This window comes from Borostomias antarcticus, assembly GCF_949987555.1.
Source record: "Borostomias antarcticus genome assembly, chromosome: 24".
In the NCBI taxonomy this organism is placed as follows: Eukaryota; Metazoa; Chordata; class Actinopteri; order Stomiiformes; family Stomiidae; genus Borostomias; species Borostomias antarcticus.
In genome coordinates this window covers 1829387-1841876 of record NC_140257.1, presented here as the reverse complement: position 1 = coordinate 1841876, position 12490 = coordinate 1829387, and positions in this window count along the sequence as shown.

Sequence of the window (12490 nt, the reverse complement as noted above, 5' to 3'; positions counted from 1 at the left end):
TTTCCAGGGACACTTCACTGAAACGAGCTCTCCAGGTGGTATCAGATGAGATGTCAATGAGTTCTTCCAAGAGTTTAGATGCACGTGTGTCAGGGAGCTTGGTCTCAATGTTCTCTGTAAAGGGGTTCTTTATCCAGAGGTGGGAAGCTGCTTCCTCCTCACTGAGCTCAGGGAAATAACTGTTGAACTTGTCCAACATCCCTGCCAAGTGTGCTGTTACCTGAATGAATGAATGGATACAAAAACAATAATGGATGGATGGATGGATGGATGGATGGATGGATGGATGGATGGATGGATGGGTGTGCTCTTACCTGGCGCTTAATGGTTCTGAAATCCATCTTTGTCTCCTGAAGGAAGGCATGCAACTGTTTTTCTCCTGAAGGAAGGCATGCAACTGTTTTTCTCCTGAAGGAAGGCATGCAACAGTTTTTCTCCTGAAGGAAGGCATGCAACTGTTTGAACATAACTGTGTCATTTGACATTGGAATGTTTGCTAACTGTTTGGCCTTCTCCTCTCCAAACAGCTCTTTGATCTCAGTTGCACAAGGCATAATCAAGGTTTCCCCAATAGTATGAGGCCTCTTTTCTTTAGCGATCTTCTGGGCCACAACATATGATATTTTAAGCAGTTTCTTATCCACAGCAGTACTTGCTCTCATCTCCACTTGTGTAACACTGAGCTCCTTTGCCTTTCGCTCAAAAAACACCCTGGGCTTGTCCTTGTAATGGCCATGTACACGTGTGTAACTGTCTGATCAACTCTGAGGGTCTCAAAGACGCATTGGATAGGACTTGAGAGCAGATTACACACTGTGGTTGTGGTGAGACTTTACTCACAGGAAATGCAACAAAGCCAAAGTTCCGGTAACTCTCTTCATATTTCCGACATTTTGTCTTCCCTGAGCATTTTTGCTTTTTATTGGCACTTACATCTTCTGTAGGCCTATCATCTGGGTCTGGGATACTTTCGCTAGCACTGGAATCTCATGGTTCTTGTTCGGTAGGCCTAACTTGTTTGTCAAAAACCTTTCCATTTTGAGTGAAAATCCTACAAAATCATTACTGGTGAGATGTAATCAAATCAAATGCAACGTGAATATGCAGCTGCGTGAAGCATGGTTAGTTTCTTGCAAGCATTATGTTCAGAGGAAGATGTTTTGATGGATTTGTTTATTATTATAAACAAATCCATAAAAAAATTATGTTATTTTTATTAGATCAGGCAATTATTTTATACACATGAAGCAGTAGAGAGGTCAAAAATGTATTTTGTTGAATGAAGTCTCCGACGCAAATTCAGCCAAGGCACGTACGTCACAGCCGGGGGTCAGCAGAGGTTAATCTGTCACGCATGACGCAGCACCAGCTGACTGTAGCTGTCATAGCATTGGTCAGCTCACTAGAGCGCAGGTATTTAAGCTGTCAAAACATGTCATTGTTCGCGCTTGCTTTACTGCTGTCGTAATCGCATGCTCGCTGCTTCCGCGTTCTCTGCTCTGGCGTCCGCTGCCATTCCTGCTATTGCTCGCTGCTCCGCGTCTTGCTCGCGTTCCGTGGTCATATTGTGGTTTGGTGCGTTTTGCTTCCTGCTGCCGCGGTCTCCTCGCTGCTTCCGCGTTCTCTGCTCTTGCGTTCCTCTCTGCCCGCGTCGTCTCTCCGGTCCTTGGTTTGGGGGTCCGTTTAGTGGCGTCGTGGAGCGCCGGCTTCCGAGGCCGAGGTGCCCGTCTCCCTGTAGCACCGTAGTGCCATACTTGCGTATGGTTCGTTGCTCGCATAGCTTGCGTTGGAAGTCCGTTAAGCATTGCTACGCGCCGGTCACTGGGTTCATTCATGAGCCGCTATGTCGGAGGTTGTCCGTGCCTCGTCTGCCGCATTACTCAACTGTCGATGTGCGCCGGGTGCATTCACCATTGAATGTTTGCGGTTTCGGCCGTGGACGTGCTATGTGGATTCTCTATGTATTTGGTTCATCTCGTGGTGCGTTCGTTTATAAATGGGAGGTGGCTATTGCCACTTGCTACTAGGAATCCTTAAAATAAAACACTGCATGAACTCGCACTTCCTCGTCGCAACTTCGGATGTTTCTCAGCCCCCAGTTGCTCGAATGCACTAGATATAACTAGATAACTGTGATATAATGGTATATAGATATAACTAGGTAACTGTGATATAATGGTATGTAGATATAACTAGGTGACTGTGATATATGTTATTTATCTCGAATGCACACAGGTCGGAGGTGGGTATTTTGCCGCTTGCGACTTGCCACCTCCGGCCACAAACGAACACACCATAAGTCCTCCCCTCGCGGCTCGTTCGTGGATTCGCTGGCCGCATGACAGGCTATACTGCTCGTTGCTAACTAGCTGGCGTTCGTCAAGGTTCCCGTATTGCACGTCGGGGCATCATTATGTTGGATTGCTAATACTGGCTCATGATTCTATTACTGGCTCATGATTCTGATACTAGCTCATGATTCTAACGCTAGCACCCATGATTGCAGGTGCCGCCACGCAGCTAGCGTTAGCCGTTCGGTGTGGCTAATGCTAGCTGTGTCCCCATCAATCCATCTAAGCTTGTTTGATAGCGCATTTCATGCCCTGAGGCGGCTCAGTGCGCTTCCTGAGGACATGGTGGGTCCACGTCCCACCCCTACATGTTTTGGTAGGGACTTGACGTTCAATGATCGCATCGGTATTGCTTCCGGAGATGCAAACCATGTAAAGGTAAATGTGGAATTAATTGATGACTGTACGTGATGAGATAAGGAACGATACATATTATAATACTATTAAGGCTGTCTCGCCTGTCTGGTAGGCCTGGCTTGTATGGCCGATTGCTTCGGCATGTCCAAACCTCGTTCGGGGACAACGACGGCGATGATGCCTTACCAAATATTGCAGTTTATTGGCTTTATAATTAGTTCGGGTCAGTAGCATCGGGCTACTGCATGGTTCTTAGGGCAACGTACTGTTACCTGTGCATTGTCATCAATTGTTTCAAGCATTATGCTGCAATCTGCTGCGTGTGCGCGACTATCCTGGCTGTTCGGTTTAACGCGGTGCTTATTCTTCCACCATTTACGTTCGTCGCCTGCTCCTCCGCGGTGTTTGGGGGCAGGGTTTACGGGCTTTTATTTCTAAATGTAAAAGGGATGTATGCTGCGCTGGTCACGCTTCGATGTCGGATGTGTCATTTTACGCTGCGTTGGGATCCTGCATTGCTCTTCGCATTTAGCCCTCTGCGTTATTTCAAAGACTAAACACCTGATTATAATGCTGCGTGCATGACATGATCGGTTTATCGACTGGACGATGGATAGGGTGTTATGCGCGACGTGCAGTTTCTCTATCGTCGCTAATATTTTGCGGGGCCCCTCAGTGGTCTAGGAAACGCTTCTCTTCTGCATAACGGTGCACCGTGTTTTATCAACTATGTTCGTTGGTACATTCCGTTCGTCAATAATTCGTGCGCTGTCGCATGGCTGTCCGGGCAGGGGGAATTCTTTTCCACGCATCCTCGTCCCCGGCTCAACGATCGAATCGCAGACTCGCTTCCCTTTTTGATTTACAGAGTTCTGCAGACTGTGCCCGGCTGCGGGCGGCCCTGTGCGGCCTGGTCTGCCTCTTCAGCGGATGGTTCTGGACCAAGCGATGCCTTGTGCCCTACTGTATCCGCTGCCCGATGCATGAGAGCTGGTCTGGCCCGGACCGCATTGACCAATGCGACCGCATGGTCTCTTTTCGCTGCGTTCTGCTCCACATTTGATGAACCTCGTGCCCGCTAGCGTTTCGGTCTCTCAGCATTATTGTCCATCGTGTTGGATCCTGACGGCTGCGGCCTCGATCGGTCGAACGTGTCGTAGCAGGCGTACAAATTCGCATGCGCTGCCTGGACCCCTTCATCGGCATGCGAACGCTACCTGGGGCCTGGCGTCCACTACGCTCTGCTCCATATTCAATGTAAACGTCATGCCTGTGGATATTCAATACTATCAGCATTCATAGTTCATTGTGTCGTGTCTAGGCGGCTGCGGCCTCAGTCGGTTAAGAGTATTGTTGCAGGTGTTCATTCCACATGCGATGCCTGGACCCCTCCACCGTTTCTCTGCTGGGGAACCGATCCGTCCAGCTCCTCCTTAATGGCATCACGAAGAGCATCCCCAAGGCATGGATATACGTCTTCCCTTCACTCCTTCGCTTGTTCAACGGTTATCGCACGGTTGAGGCAGGGGTGTTTTGGTGGTCACTCGTATTTAATGTTAGAAACAGTCATTCTCACAGCTTTCTATGGGTTCCTTAAGGTCGGTGAATATTCTACACGCACATTGTCATTCAACCCCGCGCACGACCTCACTCGGGCAGATGTCACGTTGCACGCGCTCTATTTCGTCCTGCACCTGAAGCATTCAAGGCGGACAGAGCTGGTGCCGGCGTGACCGTTTATTTATCAGGCAATAACACCTTGTTTTGTCCTCTGTCCTCCATGAGCTCCTACTGACGAGCAGACCCCAGGCCGGTGAGGAGGAGCCCCTCTTCATAAGAGAGGCAAAGCCCATGACCGGAGCCTGGTTTGCCGCCAGACTCCGCGCCCTCTGCCAGGCGTGCGGGCTCCCACCGGTCCGGTACACTGCGCACTCCCTCCGTATAGGAGCGGCAACCACCGCCGCCGCCATCGCCCCGGTGTCTACCCTGAAGTCATGGGCCGATGGTCCTCGTCTGCTTATGGACGCTACCTACGGCCCGGAGTCCAGGACATTCTTGATGCCCAGAGAGCTGAGTGGACTGTGACATTGGGTTGGGGGGTACTGCGTATTCAGGCGGTCATGTGGCTGGTGCACTATTAAATGTTGTCTGACTCATCAGTCAGAGCGCTCTCCGTCAACCCTTCTGCGCATGCGGGCCGCGGAGTTGCTGGTGTGTTCTTGGGGGGTAGTTTGCAGGTATTCCACCAGCGTCGGCCGGTGGATGCCAGAGTAGCCGCTAGCTGGTCTCTGTGGCTTTCCATGGCGGGCGCCATGGACGCAGAGACACGAGGCTGTATCTCCTGCGGAACCCACGAAGCGTCGGCCCGTGGGGACCAGGGACTATAATGTACAGCAGTCCTCCTGTGGCACTCTTTGACGGTCTTAGTGGGCTGAGTTACCTCCGAGCGTCAAGGGCTTGGCCCAGAGGGGGGGAACACCAGATTGCCTCCCCCTGCTAACGCGCTCCACGCGTGTGGAGCGCTTTCCACGCCGGTGGGCAGGGGGCCCCCCGGACAGAGCACACCGCCAAAAATTCATATGCATGTATTATGCCGCTTGTATAATTATGCTGCTTGTATAATAAATGTTCAAATTTGACAAAAGTGATCTTGTCTGAAATGAAGTCTCCGACGCAAATTCAGCCAAGGCACGTACGTCACAGCCGGGGGTCAGCAGAGGTTAATCTGTCACGCATGACGCAGCACCAGCTGACTGTAGCTGTCATAGCATTGGTCAGCTCACTAGAGCGCAGGTATTTAAGCTGTCAAAACATGTCATTGTTCGCGCTTGCTTTACTGCTGTCGTAATCGCATGCTCGCCCCACCTCCTCCCCTGCTCCTCCGGCGTATGTCGATGTCAGCTGTTGTCGTCATTGCTCTCTGTCCGGGGTAGTTTGCAGGTATTCCACCAGCGTCGGCCGGTGGATGCCAGAGTAGCCGCTAGCTGGTCTCTGTGGCTTTCCATGGCGGGCGCCATGGACGCAGAGACACGAGGCTGTACAGATGTGGGAACATAAGAATGTAACTTGACCCGCGGTATTCTAACAGGCGCTTTACGTCATTCCGCACCACCGCTCGCCTGCCCATAGGGGCGCAGTAATACCACTCATTGACCCATTGCTGGCTCGCACATTAGATTAGCCTACCGTTCTCAAACTCCTTGTTGTCTGTCTGGTTGTAATTTAATTATTACGAACAAAGCCTATCTATTTATAGTTTCTATCTCTGTAACTGTCGCCGGGTCTATATCTGTTAACTGTCGGGACAAGTAGAAGTTTAATACATTAGGCTGAGTGTTCTCATATGGAACATGGCATCAGGACGAGTAAGATGGCTAACGGAGATGACCAGAGATGTGTTTGAAATGGTTCACTCACTCCCTCCCTATTACCATGGATGTATTGAGTGCGACTCATAGTGAACTACATGGGGAATGATTTAACAGTTTTGGGACACATGGAATGTAACTGCGTAAGATATTCATGACTCAAACAAGCAGACGCGCCGATCACTGATGGCAGCAGGTTGAAATATCAGGTAGTAGCCTAGGCTATTCAGGTTCCATGTTTAGTTGAATGATAAATCCCATATAAATGGTTGGAATTCTAATGATGTGCAAGTGTGATTTTGTCAACTTAATGCTGTCTGCTAATAGCAGGCTGTGAAGCTGCACGATGAGACCGTGATAGCACGTTAGCTCACGACAGCAGCTTCCATAATATTAACGGTAGCTGTCGGTGGCTAAAAAGCAGATAGATAACTTTACAACGATGATTCCTGTAGCTATTTTGATGCTATAAGTTCAACTTCTGTTTCTCGGGCAGGAACGGAGACGAACTCGCATTAGCAGCAAAGCAGCTAGAGGAATGATCGCGCGGTCTCTTTAGCCCTGAGACCATCAGGCAGGCAGCAGGAGGTCGTTGAAGGCTTTATATATTATTATGATATTATGTCTAATAATACATTCGTTGAAAGTAGGCTACACAGGCTGATCTACTATACGGAATTGGACCGAGGAGTGTTCTCATATGGAACTATGCTGCACACGCCCGCCCGCGACAAGAGCTGAATTGTAGTCAGCTTGCCCCGCTGCGCGCAGGACGCGTGCCTCCCCCGCTCCGAGCAGAACGCAGGCGGAATGTCGCTCCCCGTCTGAAACGGCCTTGACTCCTGGAATCCCAAGGTCTTTCATATTGAAATTATCTTGATGGCCTGGGAAGAGACGTGTTAAGGGAGTGCATCAGTCGTGAGCCTTGACAGTAGGCTACCAGCCTGCGCTGCGCTCAGAACAAAGTTGGATGAATGGATGGACTTTTTGGAATCCTGCAAAAATGTTTATTGCGCTCTAAAATCATGAAAGCATAAATGTAAAAATGCAGCAACAGAAGTAGTCTAGATGAGATGGTGGTTTAAATGAATGGCAACACATAAATTCAATGGCCGGTCATGGCAAAGCACCCGCTAACGCAGGCTACTCCCACGATCCAGGGCTAGGAAACCGGTTCCTCCAGTTTATTTGAATATAAAAGAATTTGGGGGGGTGGGGGGTTACAATAGTCTAGTCCAGGTTCGCTGGAGGACCTGTATTTTCAGTGTTTGCTGGTAGCGGACTGCATCGATCAATGCAATGACTCTTCAGTTTTACCCTTTTCATCAATAAAACATCATTTTTACAACCATGTCTCATTGATTGGGAAGGCATTTAGAGCTGCCGGTCTATTAGCCTACATTCGGACTCAGAGGATGACATAACTGTTTATTGAGAAACAATTGGCTATATAAAGAAATACCACAATGCATGTAGTCTAGATATATTACATTATGGTTATACACTTTATGGTAGACTGCCCTCTCGCTCGCTAAGCAGGCTACATTGTGGTTTTGTCATCGCCTATAGGCTACACATTAGAAAAATGTTTTTTTTTATATAGACCTAGAAGGAATCATTTCCTATTTTAATACAATTCAAATTCTGCTTAGAGGGAATTATTTTCAACGGACATTATGACCTGAGCATAATTAATAATTATCTAAGTTAATATAGGCCTATGAGAACGCAACGCTTTTTACGATAGGCTAGGCCTATACGTCTTGTGATTGTACTGTAGCCTAGGCTACAACTTAAGGCTTGCCCTATTGAATTCATTTTATAGGCTACTCATTATTATCGAATTATCTAGTTGATATATGAATAAAACAATAAGCCGTTTTAATGGCTATGGGCTACTAGTTGTAGCTATATGATGCGCTCTGCTCTTACGCACGGTTGAGGCGGCAGCTCAAATACACAGCCAACTGGAGATGTCGCGTCTGGGGAGGCTCTGCGTCTCTCCACCAGTCCCCAGCGAGTCCAAGCTATTCCCAATGAATAATACTTAGGCCTATTTATAATAGCCTACATAGCGCAAAACTGTTCATATAATAGGCTGTAGCCAGCGCGAAACTGCGCATTCCCTATAGCCGTTCATTGAACAGCTGGCGGCCGGTAGGCTATAAATAAATAAAAACATACACGATATTTTGTTATTTGAATGATCTTGAATATATATATTCAAGATCATTCAAATAACAACATATTGTGTATGTTTTTTTCATTTATAATTTAACAATAGGGGGTGCAACAGAACACAATTTTAGGGAAAGTCATTGACAGGCGGACTTCAATGTTTTATTAAAATATAGTTATGTGCAAATGAAAACCCACAATCGTCCTATGGACCTTACCCCGATTTTGGAAATCAGATAAAGGCGTTCACAAGACCATTTCAATAATCGCATTATTACAATTATCGGTTGATGTCTCACTGTCAAACCTGCCGCTATGCACAAGATAGTTAATGTCCGGATATGATTGGCAATGAGTGATCTTTACTCATGGCGACTATTTCAATTTTGTATGGATCCACAAGTCGATCAAGCTTATTTTTTCTTTGTATCGTGCTGAAGCCATATAGCCTACTGCGCTCAGACTTGGCTACATTATGCCCCGTCTTCAAATTTACTTCCGGGGTTTACGAGTAGCCTAACAGTTGAATGCGTTCCAGAAACAAAACGCAAAACCCTCACGTTCACCACATCTTTACTAACAAATATATTTACAATACTGTTATTTTGCGCATTTGACCAAACAGCCACCACGTCTTGACCCGACGTCAGTTGCCGAGATAGATAGGCTACTGTAGGCCTAGATATATTATAGGTGTTCGTAATAATTAAATTACATCGAGGTGGATAAAACATGTGTTTGAGAACAAGGTAATAATAACAATTAAACGTTATTTGTATAGCCCCTTTCATACAGATACCTTCAGCTCAAAGTGCTTTACAACAGAGCATTTAAATTAAAGAATGTGAAATTTAATGATGCTTCATTCGTAGACTATAGGAGAAAAACAGAGCCCAGCCTGCTAAATCTACTCAAAGACGCCACCTGGCGGTAGTGCATCACTAAAACGAAATAACACCCATCTGAAATCCCACGAGATTTCCAACGGGATTTCCCTGCCAAATACCGCGACGTGAAATGCTGCAGCAAGTTACATTCTTATGTTCCCACATCTGTATCTCCCGCGGAACCCACGAAGCGTCGGCCCGTGGGGACCAGGGACTATAATGTACAGCAGTCCTCCTGTGGCACTCTTTGACGGTCTTAGTGGGCTGAGTTACCTCCGAGCGTCTTCCCGATCGCGGCCCACTCTGATCGTCATTGAGGCAGGATGCCGTTCCCCCTTCATGGCTCTCTGGGCCAAGGGTTTGGCCCAGAGGGGGGGAACACCAGATTGCCTCCCCCTGCTAACGCGCTCCACGCGCGTGGAGCGCTTTCCACGCCGGTGGGCAGGGGGCCCCCCGGACAGAGCACACCGCCAAAAATTCATATGCATGTATTATGCCGCTTGTATAATTATGCTGCTTGTATAATAAATGTTCAAATTTGACAAAAGTGATCTTGTCTGAAATAGTATTTTCCATCATATTTTTTTTCCTCTTTTTTAAACGTTTTTCTGTAAACATTCCGAGCAACCTCATGGCCCCCCTGGCAGCTCTCTGGGCCCCCTAGTGGGCCGCGACCCCCCTGTTGAGAACCGCTGCTCTAAACAATTCTGGTTTTCAAATCTAGTGGCGTTGTGTTGGTTTTTAACTGGGTTGCTAATTTTGACGATAGCGCTGCAATTTGGAGTCTTGGAGGGAGGCTACGTTAACTCCCATTCCACCAACTGCTATGTACAGAAACGCTGGTTCAGTAATATGGGATTCTCATACAATGACGAGGCGTCGCCAAGCAATATTTTCAGGGCAACACCACAGAATTCAAAGTGATGATTTGTGGTCATTTTTATATAGCTAAAGGTGCACATAAGCAGAAAATATGAAGGTAGACTCTCTATGATATGTAATTGTAGGAGAGTGGATTACTTTTCCGTTGCAGTTTAAAATGTCGGTAGCACAAGCCCAGAAATCAGTCTTGTCACTGCATTTGGGCTTTATGACCGCCCCTGAGGCACCTCAGCAGGCAGCATATTTATAAATCTAATATTTAGCATATTATGTTTGTAAATATTCAATTGGGACATGACTTGATGCCTCCCTGCATCCGGATACTGCCTAAATAGGCAGCATTTTAGCCATTTGAGACAGCCTATATCTGCATATGTTTTGCGTTGGCTGGCTTGTTCTATCTAGCTAACTGAGCTGGCAAAACAACTTGGCTAGCTAGCAAATAGCAGTTTGGCCTGCAGCTTCTGTGACAGTTAATTCGGTAAACTAATGTTAACTACATTAATGGTACAAAGGGATGCATTCAAAAATGTCTGTTTGCTGCATCTAAGAAACCGACTGGCTATAGAACAACCTAGCTAGCTAGCTAACGTTAGCAACTGACAAGACGTGTTGCTTATGGCTAGCACTAGCTAAGCTAGCTAGCAAGTAGCACTAGCTAAATAGCCACAAACATTTTTAAGCCATTTTAAGTTTTGGATTGATTTTGGTAGGTTACTATCAGTCCTCTAATTTATAGTGATGCAAAATAGATTCAGAAAATCGAATTGGAAATGGTTAATTTTCAAGAGATTGTGGATGTAGAATGTCTATGTGAAAGTAGGCCTAGCGAAGAGTGCCTGGTGATGTGAAAGCGAAAGTTGACCGAGTCTCTTTGTTAAAGAGCATATTGCAGGTTGAATTTTTAAATTAATTTACATTATATGATCTCATGATAGAGAATGTGAGCCGGAGAATAGCCAGTCTGGCATCCTTTATGGAAGGCATCGACCTTTTTCATGTCGTGTGATGTTACCCGCATTCAGAACCGTATAACAGCACTGATTTCACATTGCTGCTATATAGTCGGACCTTTGTTCTTAAGTCTTTTAGACGTCTTTTTTGTCTTTTTCGGACGTCCAAAGACATCCCATTAGGAGCCAGAATGAATGTTTTTTTTTAACGATTAGATATTGAACCCGTTTTGCACGTCCACAGACGTCTTAGAGGGGTCCAAGCCAGAAGTTTGAATATTGAGGGGTCCAGCAGACGTACAAATAGGGTTCTGGACCGACGGACGTTATTAAGACATGATCTGAACATCTCCCTGACGTTGCGTGTTTGCTGGGTGGTGCACCCCTGCCGTACACCAGACTCTACGGTGAACCGCTCAGATGTTTCTCCATTGACAATGACACTGCATTCAAAGTGGTGATAAAATACCTCTAGCAGTGAGACCATCTTTGGAGGAATTCCATAAGCTCTCACAATCTTCCACAGGGTGTCTCGATGCAGGCTGTCAACGGCTTTCACAGGCTGTCAACGGCTTTCAGAAAGTCGATGAAATTGATGTACAGTGGGGCATTCCATTCGGTGCACTGCTCGATGATGTTCTTCAGAGCAAAGATAGGCCTATTGTAACCTCTTCCTCTCCTGAAACCTGCCTGTTACTGCCTTAGCTTCTGGTCCACTACGTGAGTCTGCTGAGTAGAATTTTGCAGAAGACTTTTGATGGTATTGACAGCAGTGTGATCCCTCGTCAGTTGTCACAGTTTTGGAGGTCACCTTTCTTGGGGAGTTTGACAATCAGCCCCTTGTCAGAGTGTTCAGGTATGCTTTCTTTCTCCCAGACACTTCTGAAGAGGTCTGTGAGCACCTTGGTTGAGGTGTAGAGGTCGGCTTTCAGCATCTCAGCATGGATTGAATCGATGCCGGCAGCTTTCCCACCCTTCAAGGCTTGGATGGCAAGCTCTACCTCTTTATCGGTTGGTGGGCTGGTGTCGATGTTAAGGACATCCTCCGCTGGTGGGGGTTTAGCAGGGTCATCTGGCTCTGGGCCGTTAAAGGAGTAGTAAAGGGAAAATGCATGTTTAGCCCTGTTTTAAGGTTACTTATGATCATATACAATGGTTCAGATCAAAACGTTGACAAAACTAGCACTTTTGAGAAAGTCTGATAATTGCTCTACCCCTGTTTAGGTCATACAATGGATGTGGGTGGGCACCTTGAAAAATCATTCAAAAAACATGTTAAACTCTCGATTTCAAAGACAGGTTGTTTTCATCAATCTGTTTTTATGAATCGCTAGTTGTGCTTCCCTAAAGCGAGGGCTTGTTGTGGTTTTTAGCCTCTGTAATATGATCTTCAGAAATGTCTTTAGAAACAAATACAATAGGACCCCACTCATCCGAACTTCAGAGATCAAACCAAACCTCCCGGTCTACCGGACAGCCTTAAAAAACGTCTTCTTTTTTTTTTGAGCCTGCTA